The 20,142-nt window shown below is 35.9% G+C and overlaps 1 pseudogene; it reads right to left on the reverse strand.

Moving 5' to 3' along the window:
- Positions 1-11,779: 11,779 nt before the first annotated feature.
- On the reverse strand, positions 11,780-14,501 carry LOC128158191 (uncharacterized; annotated as a pseudogene).
- Between the last annotated feature and the right edge of the window lie 5,641 nt (positions 14,502-20,142).

Consider the following 20,142-nt stretch of genomic DNA (forward strand, 5'->3'; position numbering starts at 1 on the left):
ATTAGCTGCAGCAGCCCTCAAGTATAGAGAACACAAGAGTTACCAATCATCTGTGAAGGAAAAATACAGAGAAAAGTATAGGTCTGATAACAAAGTCAGAGAAAGAAGCAAGAAGTTGTATGACAAAGATAGATATGTTAAGAGAGAGATAAGCAAAAAAAAGTACAAGTATAATGATGCCCATAGAGATGACCTTAAAGCAAGGAGCACAGAGAAATACAGGAGAAACACCTCGCATAGAGAAGATGTAAAAATGAGAAGTAAAGAGAAATATAGGACAGATCCTTTACACAAAGAGGAGATGAAGAAGAGAAGTATAACCAAATACCAATCCGATGATAAACACAGAGAAAATGTTAAGAATAGGAGTAAGCAGATCTACAAAAGTGATGAAGCTCACAGAAAGCGTGTGAATTCTGCAAGTACTTGGAGATATAATACCGATGAATCATACAGGAAAAGAAATCTAAGGAAAAGGTCTGTGAAGTATGAAGCAGATGAAGCCTTCAGGTCAAAAGCGAAAGTCTATAGTAAGGAAATGTATGCATCAAGTACTTCTGTTAGACTAAAGAAAAAAGATGCAGTAATACAGCAAAGAAGAGCAAAAAGTCAAAAACTAGAGAACGAAGAGGAAGTAGCAAACTTATTTAAGTGTAAAGTAAAGGAAGGCATTGATTACATATGTTGTTCTTGCAATCGACTCTTATTTCAAAATCAAGTCCAAAGATGCAATCCAAATACTTATGAGAAGAACACAGAAGCAGCATTAGCAGCCGAGGTCAGGATTCAGGAAAAGTATTTCCATCAGTGTTCAGAGGTTTGCCTTCCAAATTGTACAAAATCATCATTGTGGATTTGCTTTACCTGTCATAGGAAGATTCTTAATGGGAAAATTCCAGCAGAGGCGACAGTGAACAATTTGTTTTTAGAAGATATTCCGAAGGAACTCTCTGATTTGAATTGCCTCGAAAGACACCTAATTGCATTGCAGATACCTTTTATGAAGGTAATGGGGCTTCCTCATGGTGGTCAAAGGAATGTTCATGGACCAGTTGTGTGTGTGCCATCAGACATGAAAAAGGTAACAAGTCTACCACTTAAGGAAGATGAAAATTTGTTGTTGCGTGTTAAATTGAAAAGGAAATTGAATTACAAAGGATATTTTGAATATCAGTTTGTAGACCCAAAGCATGTTTTTGCTGCCTTAGATTATTTGAAACAGAATAACAAATGGTATACAAATGTAACAATAGACAAGAATTGGAAAGAAAATGATTATGATGAAGTTGCAGACATCACTGAGGAAATACAACTAGATGATGAAGAAAATCAGGTAGCTACTGATACTTGTTTACAGCCATTAGATGTTGCACAGGAAGTTTTGGATCATTATTTTGATGACATATACAATATTGCACCTGGTGAAGGTAAGAATCCAGTACGTATGTTGCAAGAACCAGGAAACGAAGCTAAATCCTTCCCATATCTTTTCCCAAGCGGAAAGTTTTCGTGGAATGACGAGAGGTCGGAAAGGATAACGTTATCTAGATATTTCAACAACCGGTTAATGAATGCAGATAACCGATTTGCTAAAGATACAAGTTACATTTTCTTTAGCCAGTATTTATCAGAACTGAATCAAGTTATTGAAAAAACTCAAATCTCAATTCGAAAATCTGTCACAAAGATTGGTAGTGAGAAATTAGTTACACCAGACATGTTACAAGACCCTGACGCCCTTTCAAAGCTATTAAGAAATGACGAGGCATTACGGTTTATGCAACCTATTCGTGGAACACCAGCATATTGGTCAGCAGCCCAAAAAGATCTCTTCGCAATGCTTCGGCAGTTGGGAATACCTACGTGGTTTTGTTCTTTCTCTGCTGCAGAACATAGATGGAATGATGCTATTAGAACAATTTTACGACAACAGAATGACCACAGAGATCCAGATTTGTTGGATTGGTCTGAAAAAAATGAAGTACTGAGAAGTAATCCAGTTACTGTTGCGAGGATGTTTGAGCACAGGTTCCACATGTTTCAGAGAGATGTCATTTTATCACCATCGGAACCGATTGGAAAAGTTGTAGACTTTTTTCAGAGAGTTGAGTTTCAACAAAGAGGATCACCTCACATGCATTGCTTATATTGGGTTGAAAACTCTCCTAAAATTGATCAAGATGGCGAAAAGGCAGTTTGTAATTTCATTGATAAATATGTAACCTGCGCAGTTCCTTCAGAGGAAGAAGACGCTGAGTTAAGAAACATTGTGCTAGCCGTTCAACAACACAGTAAAAAACACTCAAAGTCATGCAGAAAGAAAGGCTCAGAATGCAGGTTTAATTTTCCTAGACCGCCTTCCGTGCGCACATTCATCACTTCACCTGAAACTGATGAAATTGATAAAAATATTGAAGCAGAAACAAAAAGCGAGGCACAGAAAACCGTTGCTAAAGATATGCTTATGCGTGTTTGGGATCAAATGCAACTCGACAACAATTCTTCAAGGACAGTAGAGGATATTTTCAATGCATTGGGATTGACGCAAGAACAATACGAAACAGCATATAACATGATTACGAAAAAGAAGGCAATTGTTCTAAAAAGAGAACCATGTGAGCTTTGGACCAATCAGTACAACTCGTGTCTTTTAAGGTGCTGGGATGCAAACATGGATATTCAATTTGTTTTGGATCCATTTAGCTGCATAGTTTATATCATTTCTTATATTTCAAAGTCCGAAAGAGAAATGGGGATGTTGCTTAAACAAACAAAGATTGAAGCTGAGGAAGGGAACTGTGAAGCACGCCAAACATTGAAGAAAATTGGCTCTGCGTACTTGAAACACCGGGAAGTGAGTGCACAAGAGGCTGTGTATCGTGTCTGTAATTTGAAAATGAAAGAGTGTTCAAGGAAGGTAGTTTTTGTACCAGTGGGAGAAAACCCAACCCGTTTAAGCAAACCGCTTTCTCAGATAAAACAAAAGACACATAAGAAGAAAGAAGAGACAAATCAGGAGGAAAATGAGGAGGAGGAGGATATATGGATGACAAACATTGTTGAAAGGTATGAACATCGACCGAACAAAACAATGTTTCATGACATGTGTTTGGCTGAATTCTGTTCAGAATACCGCGTTCTTGCAAAATCGCAGGTTCCGAAGACTCCAAATGAAAATGTATTCGAATTGCAGAATTCAAAGGGATTTATACAAAAGAGAACAAGAACAAAACCAGCTGTTATCAGATACCCAAGGTTTAGGGTTGACAAAATGTCTGAAAAATATTATCAGTGTCTCCTACAGCTCTTCCTGCCTCATGAGAGAGCAACTCAATTAAAACCACCAGCTTTTGATCTATATCAGACATTTTATGAGAATGGTCATGTTAAAACTAAAAATGATCAGAACTTACAGGCAGTCAAATTATTGGTCGATAGAAATCATGCAAAATTTGCGGAAAATGAAGAAATGATATCGAATGCACAAGAAACGTTTGAGACTATTGGGGAACCGCAGGATGCATGGGCAAGTTTATGTCCAGAAACTGAACTAATGCGAAAGGAATGTATGGAGGAAAGAAGTACTCTAAATGTGTTGGATGATCATGTCGATGAAATACCAGATATGGAAACCGAGGCAAATTCAGCTGATGTCATGTTCAAAGTGCAACAAAATAACCAATCCAGAGAAGAAGCCATGCATATTATTCAAAACCTTAATGAGACACAGAGAAATATATTTTATTATGTAAGAGACTGGTGTCTAGAGAAATCATCAGGACAAAACCCAGACCCCTTTCACATATTTATAACAGGTGGTGCAGTTACCGGAAAAAGTCACGTTATCAAGGCTATTCATTACGAAGCTTCACGTTTGCTTGCAAAGAACATGTCGACGCCAGATAGTTTAGCAGTACTGCTGACTGCTTTCACGGGAACAGCTGCATTCAACATTGGTGGAAATACTATTCATCACCTGTTTTCAATGCCAAAGTTTATGCGTCTACCATATGAACCATTGAAAGAACAGACTCTCAGTGAATTAAGGATACATCTTCAAGATCTTAATGTACTGGTAATTGATGAAGTGTCAATGGTTTACAAGAGACTGCTATTCATGAAAGGCTTGTACAAATAAAAAAGAGCAAAGAGCCGTTTGGAGGAGTAAGTGTCATTGCGGTAGGTGACTTTTACCAACTACCTCCTGTGAAACAACGTAAAGATGAAAGACTCTACAAAGACAATATTTCATATCCAGTTGATCATTGGCAAGAATTGTTCAAAGTTGTCGAGTTATCAGAAATCATGAGACAAAAACAGGATATACCATTTGCAGAAGTTCTAAATTCTCTTCGTACACGAGAATTGCAGGAACCACTTACTAATGAAACCTTGTCTATGCTTCATGAGTGTGTTAGGGAGGGACCAGATGATGTGTTACATGTATATGCTACAAACGATGAAGTAAACAATTACAATCTTAAAATGCTACGTAACAGTTGCGATAATTTTGTTGAGATTAATGCTCAGGATTTCGAGAAAGACACAGCAACAGGGAAACTGACTCTGAGAAAAAAGCCTATATCTAGATCAAAAACAGAAGGTTTGACCAGCTCCCTTTTGGTTGCGGTGAATGCACGGGTAATGCTGACTCGAAATTGTAATGTAGAGGACGGACTTGTAAACGGTGTCATGGGGAAAATTTTGCATTTTTTATTGAAAGATGGAAATGTTGATCATGTTCTTGCAGTTGGTGTGTTATTCGATAATATGAATGTTGGACAAAGAACTGGGAGAAAAACCCCAGAAGGAAATGTTGTTTTAATCGAGAGGGTGCAAGAGGAAGTTATTGAAAAGAAATCACGATCATTTATCAGACACCAGTTTCCTCTACGACTATCATGGGCATGTACAGCTCACAAGGTTCAAGGAATGACGGTTGACAAAGTCGTTGTCAATTTAGACCGAACATTTTCTGCAGGTCAAGGATATGTTGCCTTAACAAGAGTAAAATGCAAAGACGGATTGTTCATCGAAACCAACGATGTCAGTACATTACATAAAAAGGTATACGCCGATGCTGAAGTAAAAAGTGCCCTCTTTGGTATGAATAAATTAAAGTTTCCAAATAGATTTGATAGGTCATCTCTGTGTACCAAAGTTATACTTCACAGCATTCAGAGTCTTAAAGCACACTTTTCAGATCTGCAGCACGATTTGCGTTTTACAGAAGCAGATATAATCAGTTTGACTGAGACCTGGTTGAGACCAAATGAAAATCTCATCAACTTTTCTTTGGATGGATTTTCTTTCCACTCTCAAGCGAGAGGAAATGTATATGATGATCAGTCTATAGATTTGCATACCAAACGTGTTGCAAAGGGTGGTGGAGTTGCTGTGTACATTAAAGGTAATAAAAATGATAAAAAAGTTACCCTTCTTCCTGTGAACAATATTGAAGGTATTGCTGTCAATTTACAAAGCATTCAAACAGTAATTCTTACCTTATACCGCCCCGGCACAACCACTGCATGCAAGTTTCTACAGCGCCTTCAAATGTTACTTGAACATTATAGGAAAGACAACTGGAACATTGTTTGCATTGGGGACTTCAATGAGGATGCACACTTAACAGGACCAATTCAATCGTTCATGAAAAATCAGGGATTTAGACAGCTTGTTTCTTTCAATACAACAGAAGGGGCAACAATTCTTGACCACGTGTATGTTTCTGGATCTTTGCAAGTGGGCGTTAACAAAATGTCTGCGTACTTTAGTTATCATGATGCTGTTGTTGCCACAATTTATCCAAATGATGATAATGCTTGAAATGTTTCATACTTGTTGCTGACAAGCAAATATCAATGAGTGCCAAATACCACAGAGCATCAAAAACACATGGTTATTATATTGTTAAGATAATGCATATACAGTTTAATATTGGTATCGTGAACAAGGGATACATGAATACTCTTAATAAGTCAAAGTCAATTGCCGGTCCCGGCCGTTTTCTCCAAGTAAATGTTTTAAAACTCGAATACGGAAATCTAGAATACCCCGCTTATATCGATGTAAATTGAAGAGCCGCACCCTACTTTAACCCCGTTTATCTCAAAGTAGAGCTATTTTTTCCGATCGGGTGAACATAATTAGTGTCATTACTTCACATATTTCTGCCCAGGACATTATTCACATCTTTCAAACTAGTGTTACCTCAAACATGTAGAATGTATGTTAATTAGGAGCTCGAGTGTTTTGTACAGTTTACTATATATCTTTAAAATTAGGTTTAAAACACAGCCATGGTTACCGATAATGTGCTTAATTAAACACCATATCGATCTAAGAATGATAGTTGCCAAATTCATAAAATGATTAATTACGGAACCGAGTTTATTATTTCATGTACAATTATAAAAACAATGTAGCATGAATAGGATACGAAGATTAAATACCAATTCAAGTGTTTCAGAAACAGCTCATGTGTATTGAACATTTTAAACTAATCAGATTACCATCGCATAAATGAACGTCCACCGTCATTTCCGTTCGTCACCGGTAGGAACTATAAACATTAAATTTTCAACTTTTTTGTTCTTAAATATTTTTCTGTTATTTATCAATTAACGCGCTTTAATAAATGTCTATTGATATCTCTATAGAGGATTAAATGGAATTTGAAGAAGTGATAAGACATGAAGGAAAAGAAACACTATCCAAATAGTTTTTAAAGGTGAATTCAAACGGAAGACCTCTCGTTGCTCGCAACGAGATCGCGTCTAGTTATTATTCTTTTTTTTTTCTCCCACGTTTTCTCAAAAATGCTTCAGCCGATTTTCATGAAACTTTCAGATCTTATTCATGACAAAATTTGTAAGAAAATTACACGAGCTTTTTTTGGTCGTCACTTCCAGTACCGAGATATTAAAGATTTTATGTTTTTGCTTGTTCACGATTTTTCTCAAAAAGTATTTACGATAGAACCTTCAAATTTTCAGAGAAGGTAGAGAGTGAACGGCCGCAGTGCCCTTCGCATATCCGAACGTCCGCCGTCACTTCCGGTCGTCATCGGAAGGAAATGAAAAACCTTAATTTTTCAAATTTTTGGATTTTAATTTTTTTTATGTTTTTATTCGATAGAGACGCTTAAAACACGTCAGAATATGAAATTCGTGTTAAAATCGATCCAGGCATTCCCGAGATTTTGAGTTCAAAAGTTCTGAAGCGAGAGTCCGCGTAGCTCAGTCGTTAGAGTGTTGGACTTGTGCCCAGGCGACCCGGGTTCCATCCCCGAGTGCCGATTATTTGTTCTTCCCTAATTTTGTTTTGTTTAACGATTTTACCTTTAAAATGATGGTTTTTATTGTTTTCCGTTTTATTTTTATCACAAATAAAAATAATAACAGCTTTTTTAGTACAAATATAGAGCTCGTTTTTGTAAGCAGTTCGCATCGCCGCCATCAAAGGCATGCCGCCGAAGCGCCCCTGCAGTACGACCGCATTAGAGTTCACTGGGTCGTTTTGCCGGCATCAAAGAAATGCCGCCATCTCAATGACTGTATGCACACAACATTTAGCAATGCACCAACGTTATTCTACATGGCTATAAAGGAGGACTGATTAGTATTTGTTCACATATATAGATACACGCTTGCATGTATGCATGCGTTTATTGACATACGTTGCTGATATACTGATTCCCTAAACACTATAAAAAACTAGAAAATCTCTCTCTCTCTCTCTCTCTCTCTCTCTCTCTCTCTCTCTCTAAAGTACATAAGAACTAAGTACAGGTAACATGCAGTAAATTGTATAGAGGCTAAATGTACATTGGCGTCAAAAAATTATACATGTATTTATTTCAAGTTACGGGATAATGTCTATGGATTCAAATAATTTGAAATTCATTGTTAAATGATTGTCTTCTTACTGATTGGAAATCAACGCTAAAAAGTCATTTTTATTAATGATGGTGTACTTTTTCCTTTTTTGTGCATGTCTATATACTGATACAAATCTGTTGCCTGTCTGGGATTAAGAAAAACCTCCGAAGTTTATACTCGTAACTATACAAACGAACGGGTGACTGCGACAAGATTTGAAAACTAACCACCCGTTTATGAGTGTTTGAGCCTAAAATAAACAGATGTAAAAAAAAAAAAAAATCAATAGTTACATCTTTCAAACAACGCTTAAACATTGTTTTTAACATATGTATTTTATTTAATACCACATATTGCAATATGTGATATTTAGAATTTAATTTTCTACGTTTAATATAGAAGTCACCGACCGACCCCCTCCCCCCTCCAAATTCATAAAACCATTTAGTTTTTAGGGCCCTATTTTACTTGATCTTTGTTCTTCGACCTTTAATTTCAACTAATTACCATTCTAGATTACTGTACTAATTACCAGACCAATTCGTTCATTATTAACAGAGTTATGAAGCTTTTGGCATTTGAGCTTTAGTTGTTGTGTTTGACATGTACTGTAAAAAAAAAGTTCTGACTCCCAAGCCCTTCACTCAATCCTAATAAAAATTCGTGAAAATGAACCTCTGATCCCATTCTTATTGTCTGTCAAATATGCAGCGGATTGAACAATTAAGACGAAATTCCTGAGATTAAACGGCGCTTGTTGCCTATACGTGGAAATTAAATTTACACACTGTACACGCACCGACCCCCCCCCCTTCCTATTCACAAAATCATTTAGTTTTTCTGGCCTTATTTTACTGGATCTTTCATCTTGAGCCTTTATTTTCAACCTAATTCAATTCTAGATTACTGTACTAATGACCAGACATATTCGTTGATTTTTAAGAGAGTTATAAATTTTTGGGCATTTGAGTTTCGATTGGCGTGCTTGACATGACTGTAGAAAAAAACCTTGGACCCCATTCTTATTGTCTGCCAAATATGCAGCGGATTGAACAATTAAGAAGAAATTCCTGAGATTAAACGGCGAGTATAGCCTGTACGGAGACTTAAAATTTACACAGTACAAGGGATGTAAGCAGCCGCGTTATATTTCTGTTGCATGTATATTTCTTGTTTTCTATTTTGTCTGTATCTACGATAGCGTGTGAATTACTTATGAATGTTAGAACTGTGGAAATTACTGTCATCAAATTTTTACCGAATAAATTTACGTGTTACTGATTTCGTTATTTCTACATTTATAAAGATTTTATCAATCAAATCAAACAGTCAAACATAATAGAAAACGACACGAAAAAAAATCTCAACACTGAAATACATGGGTAAAATGCATCAGTCATTGTTTTAGGACGTCCCCTAATTGTTGTTAACCGCATTCGAGATCCACGTCTCAAATTTCTATTTTCGATATAAGACGAAAATCAAGCTCGGGTCTATTCAACCCCCTCCAGACACAAACACGCATCAATATTTCAAATGACCTCGCACTGTAACCAAACCTGAATAGTCAGACATCTTACACGTTGTTTTTCATTTCATACAAAAACTCAGCTCCTCTTCCGGGCGAAAACGCCCCAAATTCAAAGACAAATTTGGGAATTATTTCGCGTCAGCCATGTTTTGAGATACCTGCAAAGGCTGTGTGTTCGAATCTCGCCGGAGCCAAGATTTGCTCTTTCTCTCTATTACTTTCTCTCCTTTTTGTTTCTTTTTTTAACTAAAATATTCAACATAAAAGGGTTGTTGGACTGTAGTACAAGTCGAAAAACACTCTTCAATTAAGATTTAGACAAAAACAGTTTTTTATTATTAGGGTCTTCCGTCTTCAGCGGAACACCCCTCTATTCTTATTGTTATTAGGGTCTTCCGTTTACAAAGGAAGACGCTCTTTTTTTCTTTGGTTTCTTTTTATTACAGGTCATTAGACCTGTTATTAGGTCAAAAGATCTCTTATTTAATATGATATAAATTTGGGCTGGTCCTTCAAATTAGGAATCCAACGGGGTCTATAATCCTTCATCCATCGCTCTTTTAGATCACATCTGCATTTCTTGATATGTTTCGTTGATGAAGATAAAAGGCAAGGTCATTTCCTCTTCTAAAAATCGGACGGAAGACCTCCTCGTTGCTCGCAACGAGATCGTGTCTAGTTGTAAATTCTTGTTCTGCAAAAGATGCATGATGTTCATCATGTATACTACTAGAGCTTAGTTGAAATCAACAGATATGGTAAATATACCCCACAGTAGTAAAACCCCAGTACTTACAGAATTTGTGTAAACACCCCCCCCCCCTTTTTCTATAGAAATATGATACAATGTCATGTATTTAGTTTACTTATCTCATCGTTTAAAGACAGATTTGTTCAAATGAGAATTTTACCTCAAAATAAATTCACATTTATCTACAGTGGAGCCTCAGATATCCGGACGCCAGATATCCGGACGCTTCACTTTCCGGTCGATTTTTATTGGGAACGGAATTTCTACACAATAATTTGTCTCGTTTATCCGGAATTCCGCGTTCCGGATCCGGACGGTCAAATTTTACCACATAATACAGTTTTCCTTTAAATTTTACCTCATTTAACCGGCCGGTCACATTTAAGTGTTCGGGGGCACAAAAGTTTTTTATGCGCAAGTGCAAATTGGTGTAAAAACATCTTACACTGGTTGTTGGTTTTAAACAATGCCTTCGTCCGGTAATCGGGGTCACCTGTGTTACGCTATGTACTCGCCCGAGGATATTACGATAACCATGGATGCGACATGTTTAATTGTCGTCATTTAACTTATGAACTGTTATTGTTGGATTAAAATATCATGAAAATTGTTTAATTTGTGTTTAAAAAAGTCATCTATTGATTGAATTAAAATTCTATTAATCGTAGTGTGATTAGATCGTTCGTACGCCTATTCATTTTAAAACGTAATTGAAATGAAATATTTGATAATTTGAGTTCTGTTTACGATAGTTATTAAGACCACTTGGGATGTTCAGGGTATCGACATTAATTTTATAGCGTGTGTTCAATTAACAGTGTAATAATAATTCATGCCAAACATGGCGTGGATGAGTGTTCACGCTACTTGTAAATATCGCTTGGGTGCAATTAACTCTATAGAAAGATGGATACGTACAATTAGCTTGGGTAAGTTCTGTCAATGAAAAAATAGCTTGGACAATTATCAATAAGGGAATATATACAGATTTTCACCCATTTTCAATCATCAAATGTTGAGCAGCTTCAAACATGTCAACACCACCGGCCAAGAGAGCGAGAGTTGCGATCACCGCTAGCTTGAAGAAAAAGATTTGTCAGCGAAATGTGGAACACCGACTTTCTTCTCTTCGCTTTGTTATGCGAATGTAATAAAATTATCGGTTTAATACAGTGATTGTTATGTACATGTGCATGTACATGTGTTGCCTTGTAGAATGTAGTGCTTGGTTTCCTGTGGAAAAACATACCTTAAATAATGTTTTTAACAATATTTTGTTTTGTTAATTTAAAAAAAAACTAAAATTTTTTTGTAGTGCTTATGGCTATCAAATTTAATTGTATTATTAATTTATGAGTTATGTTTCCATAAATATTTGAGGTAAATATCACAATTGAGATATCCGGACGCTTCACATATCCGGACGATTTGGCCTGGGGACAAAAGTGTCCGGATAAGTGAGGCTCCACTGTACAAGTGTTTTTTTTTTTATTTTCATCTCATGTTGCGTGCATTGGTTAATAATGGAATAAGTTTAAAAACAATTATTAGCTTTTGTTAAGATTGAATAAAGCGGATTCTAAATGCTAAAAATAAATATTCTTTAAACATATATCAGTTTATATATTTATTCATCAATTCTCGAACAATAAACACTAATCCATGAATCGATATTAGAGAATAACAAACAGGGTTATACATGAGTTATTGTATGTAATATAATAAGTACTGTACATGTAAATATCAGTTATTGTACACGAACATGATGTTATAGTAACATAAACACAGAGTACCTAAATGATGTATGGATATATAATGATCACTGTAGATACTTGTACACTGTCACTGTGTTGGTGGTGTATTGTCCCACCCAGAGATTGTTCTCATCATCCACACACACACTACGGGGAGTATATACACCTTGTCGTTCTGTGAGTAGTAGAGACAAGAACTGACCGTCCTGATCCAGGAGATGAACTGTTTTACTGATTCCATCACACACCAGGATGTGACCGAGTGTATCAGTACATATTCCATAGGGTCTAAACCCTGACCCCTGACCTGTGTAGGAGAACCTGTGTTGTCCTGATTTATCCACCACCACTACAGCATGTTTGTAATAGTCTGATACACAGACATCACCATTGATGTTTTCTGTGATGTAGTGTGGATAACCATACAGTTCCTGTCCTTTGTTGTCCCTCTGTATGTTCTGTATTTCTGTCCCTGTCTTGTTGTACCTGAAGGCTTTACCCTCTTTATTTGTCACCATCCCCACCAGTAGGTCCCCGTTGATGTGGGAGGAGTGTATACTGACTGGTTTCCAGTTTCCTGCTTTAATGAATTCAGTGATTGGATTATTCGGTGTTATCTTATTGATGACTGTTGTCTCTGTCTGTATAGATCAGATCCCCGTCCTGTGTGACTGTGTGGTAGCCTTCATCTATACCAATGGTTTGTATATTTTGTAGCTGATTTCTCTGTAGATCTGTTTGGACAAGATTACCAATTGTATCACTGACCCAGAGTCTGCCTGATTTACCCAGTGATATATGATATACACGACTAACTCCTGGTACTTTGTACTCCCTGACCTTGGTGACAGAGGAAGACAGAGAGAGTGTTTGTTTCACGTCAGATTTCTCTCTGTCTTGTTTCTTCTGTTTCCCTGTAGGTTTCAACTCTGTAGAGGCAGTTTCCATGGGCTTTATTTTTCTATTCTCTGGTTTAGTGTTAGGAACAGTTATTCTACCCAGCAGTTTGGCAACATCTTCCTTGCTGTATTGACCAGCAGTAAATACAGGTGGGACTGGTTTGGATGTCTCTGGTATGGGTCTAATGACCAAGTTTTCTGATTTGAGAGCAAATGTTAATTGTTCTAAGTTTGAAGGAGATAGGTAACCATAAAACGTTTTGACTAAATCATTGAGAGAATTGATGTAGTCATCTATTTGTTGGTTTTGGCCGTTTAATGTATGCAATAATGACTGTTCTGTTTTGTCGACTTGTTCTATATTATCTAATGTGACTGTGTCTACCAGCCTTTTCACAGACTCAGCTTCAGCTTTCATGGATGTTCTTATACCCTCCATGATCTTCTTTATTTCTGTGACATCTCTTGCAATTTCCTTTTTCAGATCTTGAGAAGTAGGCTCAAAATAGCTTCGAATGTTGGCTATTTCTTTGTTATAAATCGAAACCTTTTCGGCAAAGACCATTTCTAGGTTGGTAAACCAATGGCCGCGGTGTTCTTTGGTGCCTGTGCATTTAGAACAAATGGGACTCTGGCATTCCCCACAGAGAAGATCTATTTCTTTTGTGGGGTGGATCTTGCATTTCTCTACAGGAAGTTGACGTTTGCGTAACTTATAAGGGACTACTTCATGGTTCTTGGTTTTCTTATTCTTCTGGTGTTCATCTCTGCATTGTTCACACATTGGTTGGTGACAATCATTGCAGTAAAACTGGCAGTTCTTCTCACAGTCTTCAGTGCCACACACCAAATAATGCTGGGCGTCAGGTGGTATTTGGGATTCAGATAATGCCATCTGAAATGAGAAAAGTGATAGTTATAGAAACCTGTGTTATTTATTTTACTGAAGTTTTACCTACCCCTCCCCCAACCCACCATCAATATACACAAACACATAGAACATACAGAGAAGAATTTGAATTGACCATTCCTTATTATTACTTAAATCCTTTTGGTCCTATTTTTCTCTAGTGTAACTGTGTTTAACAAAATTTTATTAACTACATTTAATAAGGTACATTGTACATAATCATGCGCAGATCCAGATTTTTTTCCTGTGGGTCAGAGAGATAATTGTGTTGTTGATGATTTGGTAGTATTAATAAATTTGATTAGTTACATGTAATCTTGAATTTTTCAGGGGGGGGGGGGGTTGATTCCAATGTCACACCCCTTGATCCGCGCATTGTAGGTTCCATTTACAATTCAACAATAAAACAGCCATCCTCAATTCTTTGTGACCCAGGCTATGTATAATTTTATTAGAATACACAATCAATCTGTTAACAAAAAATATTGGTGAATGTATACATAGGCCAACTAAGTAAAAACAAAATGGCCACAACTTTCGGTTTGGTAACAAGAACTTGCATATGAAATCGTTCATTATTGATCGACTTTATAATCTGGTAATCTTGAACAAAAAATCACAAACTCATTATTACCTGAGGAAGTATGTCACTTATTTGCCATCACCACATATAGATACAAAATATTCTAACTTACCATCAGTGTGACCTTAAATCAGCCCAGCCAGTGGTGTGGAGGACACCTGAGAGATTACGAGACCTAGCTGTGTAATTTACTTCCTGGTTGTAATATACATAAAGATAAGGTTTAAATAACTAGAAACATTATCGTTGCGACCTTTACCCAGAACAAAGTTCATTTGCAGCAGGCACGCGTAGCATCGGTGTGAAAGGGAAGGGGGGGGGGGGCGGAGGCAGGGTATTATTCATATAGAAAATCTAATTTTGAAGTAACGCCCAACCCCCAACCCCAATGATTTAAGTGCTGATAAAAAAAAATCATAGGAAATATTGAAATTAATCTTAAAACTGAAAGAAATTTTTTTTTTGTTTTGCTTTGAAGAAAAAAATTTTTGGCTTAAAAATTGGTATGATTTTGGATAAGTTTGACCACTCTCCACCCCCTTTCATTCGATGCTACATTCCGGTGCATGCATGGGCGGATTTTTATGACTGGTGTTTGGGTCTTTGCAACTGGGGGTTGTTTTGCAAAAGAGTGAATGAAAGTTAATTGCGATTTAAATGCTGGTATTTGCTAGTAGAGTGTTGTTTAACAATGCTTTTGTGTTATAAATATATGATTTAAATGACATTTAAATCACATGATATAATGTAAGCAATTTTAAATCTAATCTTAATACCTAGTCTGTTTCAAACTCATGATAAAATCATCAAACTCTCTAGCTACATGAAAATGAGCTACGCTGCTAGTCAGTAATGTTGTAAAAAAAATAAAGAAACTATAATGTTAAATTTATTATTGACATTTCATCACAATGAAACAGTTTGGTAATTCTGTGTCTGACGTTCCGCGCATCAGCAGACTGTAAGCAATTGCTGTAGTTAATGGAAATTCATAAGAATATATTATAAAAGTAACACAGCATATATGAGTAAAAATTCGTCAGATATGAACAACTTGTACAAATTCCTATGTTTCTGTTCAGTTAACGTATATATCTTATCCCAATGATTAACATGATATTATATTTTTCGTTCTGCTTTCCGTTCCGTGTTTTAGCAACATCCGTCTAAACTATAATTACATGTTTATCAGTAATCTGTATAATTAGTTATACTAATGCAAATTAGATATTTGTACACGAAGTGTATAGATTAAGTATGCAAGTTTAAATGATTAAAATTGCTAATTATAATGCTTTTTAAAAATATAAACTAAAGTGGTGTCCTGCTATTAATGCATGCACAAATCTAACAAAAATTTTCAAAAGGGGGGGGGGGGTGTAGAGGAAGATCCAATGCCTATTCTGTAATTATAAGTGATAAAGATTTGATACATTTTATTTTTTCTGTGGGTCCGGACCCCCAATCGCCACAACTAGATCCGCACATTTTCGGTATTATATGCAAGTTAATCATTATGTCTGTATATTGTAAATATTACTAATTATATAAAGCCATATTTACATTCTCCATGTGCACATGAACATATTTAAGAGCTATCAATCAAAAATTAATGTCATAGGAAAATGTTAATTAAAATGAAAACTGTGATAGTGTGATGTATATTCTTAAGTAGGGGTCAAGAATATTTTTTCTCTGGAGGGGTAATTCTGTTGGCATAGTGGGGGGCGGGGGGGGGGTGGCGTTGGCATATTTGTAAAATGTATTGGATGATCCCTATATGCCATCTGATTGTGCAGGCTTATAAGATAACAATAATTTATTCTTTGTTCATTACGATACATTTCTTTTGTCAATTCTTATACCGTTTACATAAAACAAATTGTTAAACTCTGAGTGTGAGGCATTATAATTGTACAATACATGTATTCGATCTTGTAACTGAATTACTATCGGTTCGGACTTTCATTTACTTCTTTCTTACCTTTAAGGTATCACGCTGGTAATTGTTTTCACTATATAGAATTTAAGAGGAGAACAAAACCTTTAAAATTAGTTGGTATTTCTCATGACAAAATATTTGGAGGACATGTTACAGTCATTTCATGCATATCTTTTACAATTTTATGCTATGCTATGGTATGCGATTTCAATGATATGCTATGAGAAATTGGAATGAACCGCTTAATGATATGGTATGCTATGCTATGTATGCTATGAGATTTGAACAAAAACGCCTCCATACACAGAAGAGTTCCACACATTTCGAAGTAAAATAATAAGAAGCCAAAGTTTACCACAAATCTATTATGTGAACATTTATTTTTTCAAATAAAAACATTTAAAACCGAGTTAAAATAGTGTTGTATGCTATGCTATGGCATGCTATGCTATGATATGACGAATGCGATTCTATGAGATTGTATACTATGGTATGAGATTCCAATGCTATGCTATGAGATTTCAATGCTATGCTATGAGATTTCAATGCTATGCTATGCTATGGTGTATGTTGTAAAAGATATGCTTGATCCAACTGTATTTGCTACCTATCTCATCACCTTACATGTATAAAAAGAACACACGATATGGCATTTTCTCAAAATATCTAGCTCCAAACAGGTCTACCCACAAAACCACGTGTTTTCCGTTTGTATAATTATAAACAGACTGCACACTTCCAAGGAAGCTGCTTCCTGTGCCCTGAATAAAGTAGTCTTGTGAAAAAAGATCACCATCTAACAAAATACATGAAATATCCTTCTCAGTGGTACAAATTTGTTTAAAACTGAGTGAAGAAAAATGTAAAAATGCGATCAAGGAAAAATAGAATTCTGAAGTATATATAGGATTACAATAGACTATTAAGTTCATTCTGACTTTATTCTATCATTCTATATTCATGTATTGGTTGAATATTTAGAGGGATTTGGACACGACTTGGGCTGAAAAATATTAATAACTTATTTTTCAAACTGTCGAAAATAAAATACAAGCAAGACAAAACCATGATAATTTTTTTTATTAGCAAAGGTTTAGTTATATATTTGATTTCATCCTTTGGTGGTTAACTTGGAAAATAAAGATATCCATTTAAATCTTTTTTTTCTGTATATAATGATTTTTTTCTGAGCACGGTTTTGATGCTGGTATTCTGTTGCCCATGTGTGTGCCCCGGGGGTCCCATGCACCAGCCTGACCCAGCATGCTGACTCCAGTACAGAGGACCCAAGACAGGAGGTCATCATCTGCAACTGTCTGCCAGGATATCAAGGTACCTGTATAAGAGATAAATAACCAATGAAGGTCAAACAAAAGTCAAATAATGACACTAAAATTAAGATCTTATTTTGCGATTATTTACATAATTTAGAGAAAAGTCAAGGAACGTGGGTTTGTTTCGGCTTCCCACAGCATTGTGTTGAAAGTTACATGTATAAGCAAATACAGTCTGATTTAAAAAATGACCTTATGAACAATGTTAAACTCTCCAAGTAGCACTATGGTAAGCCTACTCGCATCTAATTGCTGCGACTCGAGTTCGATTCCCGTGATCGGCAGTGGTTGTACATGCACGGGAGAGGGTATAGGGGTCGCCCGCTCGGGTTTTCTCCGGGTAATCTTCCACCATATTTTTTTACACTGAATAGACTGTAAAACGTCATTAGAACCTTATACATGAACACAATCAATCGTTTTTTTACTTTCTTCCGGAATGGTGGGCGTTACATGTACCTTCTGCGGTGCTTTTGTTCGATGACAGGCGCGAATCTTTACATCTAGAGGAGAAATTTTACCACCTAGCGACAATAAACTTATGTTTTGAACATATTCTTTTTTTAATTCTCAAAAGGATTAGAAACAAGCTCCAGCAACTTACTAGATCTTCTCCTTAAATAGAACAATACTTGTCATGCATATAAATTTAGAACAAGGGAAAATACTTATGGAATTGGACCGTGATAGTCGACCCATCTGATAGGATGGAGAAATGGCTTGTAAAGTTGGGAAGTCTGATGGAGCGTTTCACACGAGACGGGGGGGGGGTGTTCAGGGTCCCTCTCCAATGCAAAATGCACTGGATAGAATTACAATAAGGGTATGTATCTTTGTACAGTTGTCCTGTAGCAGGGTGCTCATTTTCCAGTTCTAGAAGGGGACAAGTTACACGCCACGGGAAATTTCGACATCGTAGTACCGATGACCCTCTTCGTGGTAATGTGACAGACCCTAAGTACTGACCACCTAGGGACAGGTTGATGCACCTGCTTTTGTGACCCGGCAGGAGACACTCATCGAAAGGAGAAGAGAAGGATACAAATGGACTTATCAGCAAGAGAAAATCTGTAGCGCACTTCATTTGTGTCAAGAGACCAGGGAGTAGTGCAAAAAGAAGGAGGAGGAGCGGTAATTATAACAGGAAGTATATGGGGAAACTCTTCTAGAAAAACTGTAGAGGAGTACAGACCGTGAACTTAAGAAGAAGAGTGTGTGATTATGTTAATCATGTATAGTTAATTAATATATGTCATTATAGTTTTGTCTGTGTTTTGTAAGATTTCATAACCACTGGTCATATTGAAAGTAATAACATTGTTAAATTGTATATTTGGTTGTACTGAAAATATGATTAATTCCTGCTATGATTATACATACTGATAATAAATGATGATATCATTTATTCTTAAGAAGGACGAATGTTACAGGAATGGTTTCAATTCACATTAAAAATTCCTTATCTTTTTAGCTTATCTTCTTACTTTCGTTGGTAACATGTTTGTTTTGACATATAGCTCAATAGAATACCTCTACACGTGTTCAATCATCATAGAAATAATCTAGTTTTTGTTAATGCTGTTCAATTGGTTAATAGACAGGAAGTAACCTTTTTAGGGGGATGCTAAATACAGTCAAAGGGCATACCCTTCCGTCTATTAACTAGATATAACGTTATATTTTATATTGCCGTTGTTTGCTTTTATATGAAGCCTTGAAATTCGTAGTTTCTTAAGGACTTATTAAGTATTTATTTGCTGTAAAATTCTCACTTCTCTAACATGGTTTAGTAGATCTTAAACAAGTTGCATCCGTTAGGAAACTTTTTTGATCACTTTGTCGCCGTCATTATATTAGCTCCTGTTAACAACTTTCGGACCGTAAACTAACAGTTCGGTGTTTGGTGTTATTAAAAGGATTTTTTTTGCATTTTACCCATGGCCTTTCCCCGGTTCCCGGCGTTTTCGTAAGCTAGGATGGGGATGAATTTTTTTGGTGGTTTTGATCAAGGTTTTTGATAGGAGGTTTTTATGGAGATCATTATTGTTATCATTATTTTTTTTTTCTATGAAATTGTAAAAATTATTGTTGTTTATTGAAGGTTGTGTTTTTATTGCAGTGTTTAAAGGTGAAATATATTAAACATAAAGGTAAAACCAAACAATTCACAAAGAACATGGAAAATTAATTAAAGCAGCATAGAAAACGGTAAATATAATTTGGAGTGTGATTCTGACCTAACCCGTCCTATTACAATAAATTAGTGGTTTGGAGACTCTGCCTGCTATATATAAACAACGGGGAAAGAAATTTTAATGTATGTAAACAACAGCTTGGCACAGTCCAAAGATCAATACATTTTGAAGTAAATCGCCTTCAATTAATGAAAATTGCCTTGTTTTGATAATTTGATGAATAAACAAACTATATATTTCAATCCCAAGAAAAAACGTCAAAGTATATGATATAACAAAAGCTTTTTCATTGAAAATATTTATGATTTAATGTCATTTATCACCTACGCCGATGCGATTTCATTAAATTAGTTGCAATAT

This window comes from Crassostrea angulata, chromosome 8, assembly GCF_025612915.1.
Source record: "Crassostrea angulata isolate pt1a10 chromosome 8, ASM2561291v2, whole genome shotgun sequence".
In the NCBI taxonomy this organism is placed as follows: Eukaryota; Metazoa; Mollusca; class Bivalvia; order Ostreida; family Ostreidae; genus Magallana; species Magallana angulata.